Genomic DNA, 1531 nt, shown 5'->3' with positions numbered 1-1531 from the left:
TGTTGAATCTCCATCTGGTGTATCTAAGGAGTAAGTTATTAGTTAATGGAACAAAGAAGCCATATCTTCAGATGCTGTGAGTTGTGCTCGCTTGGAGCACTAGCATGTTCTGAGGCAGTGCGTCACAGTGAGGGTGCTGGCCTGCTAACTGGACACTCCGGTCCTGGTCCCAGCTTGGCCACAGGCTGGCTGGGTGACAGTTGGCCTCCATCTCCTCATCTGCAGACATCGAAGGGCTGGATGAATGGTCTTACAGTCCCTTCCAGCTCTAGGATGGAAGAATCTTGGTTAGATACAGTAACTGAACAAGTATCGAAGGTTCTGACCCCTTTAAAACACAGGGGTTGGCGGGAGGATCATGAAGTCTAGAAAACCAGTATAATTTGATAGGTTTAAAATTCCTTTAGTTTGAGAAATTGAGACCTCTCGTTGCTTCAAGAGTGGAGTAGTGAAAATAGGACTGTCTTCCAAGGATGCCTGGAAAAGTGAGTGCTGATTTAGCGTTGGCCTTTATCCTCCACTTCAGCATTCCTGGCCCTCTGGGGCAGGTGAGAGGGTCCATGTTGCCCTGAGGCTTTGGCATGCTGTTAGTAATTTATATTTTAAACTTCATTTTATTCTGAACATTTGTGAGGTTTAAATTGGGACTGGGAAGATCTTCTCTTGGGTGATAAGTGTTGCTGTTTAATTCTTCGTAGTTCTCTGCAAACCCTGCAAACCTGTACCTTGTTCTTTGCCTGAGTTTCAGAGATGACCCTTGTCCCCTTCCTGGTTGGGCCGTGTGACTCGAACCACATCTGGCTGTGTGGCTCTGCACCTAGATTTCCTGGCTTCGTTACTGACTAGCTGTGTACTTGTGGACAGCCCTTCACCTTCTTTTAGCCTTGGCCTTCCTGTCTGTCAGCTGGAAATAGTGAACAATGCTCTCTCTTTATCTTGAGATTTAGCTATGGAAGTTCTTTGACCAGTGTATAATGCTAGACAAACAATGTGTTGTGCTATTATCATCATGAGCCCATTTCTCAGATCTTCACCTGGGAGTCCAATTACGGGTCCTGAGTTCGTGCTGTTTCTCATGCAAGGGGGTGGGCAGAGAAGGGCCATCTGGAGGTGGTGCGTCTGCCTGGTATGGGTTTGGAGGAAGGAGGGCAAGACATAAAAGCTGGTGGCTCAGTTTATTCATTGTTAGGAGTGTAATGAAAGCTTCCATTTGTTGACTTTTGCAAGGAGGAAAAAGTCTCCACAAAAGGCAGAAATCTATCTTCAAGGAGCATTGAAAAATTATCTGTCTGAGGGCTGGGCACTGCCCATCACACACACAAGGAAGCAACTGGCCGAATGTCAAAAGCACCTCGGACAAATTGAAAAGTATCCTTCAAGTTTAATATTTTCATGAAATAGGGAAATTGTTTTCTATTTATACAGCAGCATTGCCCACAATTGAGTGTATAATAAACACCTAATATTAAGGAGAGAAAAGTCCTACCATGTACATATGTATTGTGTGGAATATGAATTAAATGCCTGGTCA

This window comes from Propithecus coquereli, unplaced genomic scaffold (genome assembly GCF_000956105.1).
Source record: "Propithecus coquereli isolate 6110/MARCELLA unplaced genomic scaffold, Pcoq_1.0 Scaffold717, whole genome shotgun sequence".
NCBI classification, from domain to species: domain Eukaryota; kingdom Metazoa; phylum Chordata; class Mammalia; order Primates; family Indriidae; genus Propithecus; species Propithecus coquereli.
This window is presented reverse-complemented; position numbering follows the sequence as displayed.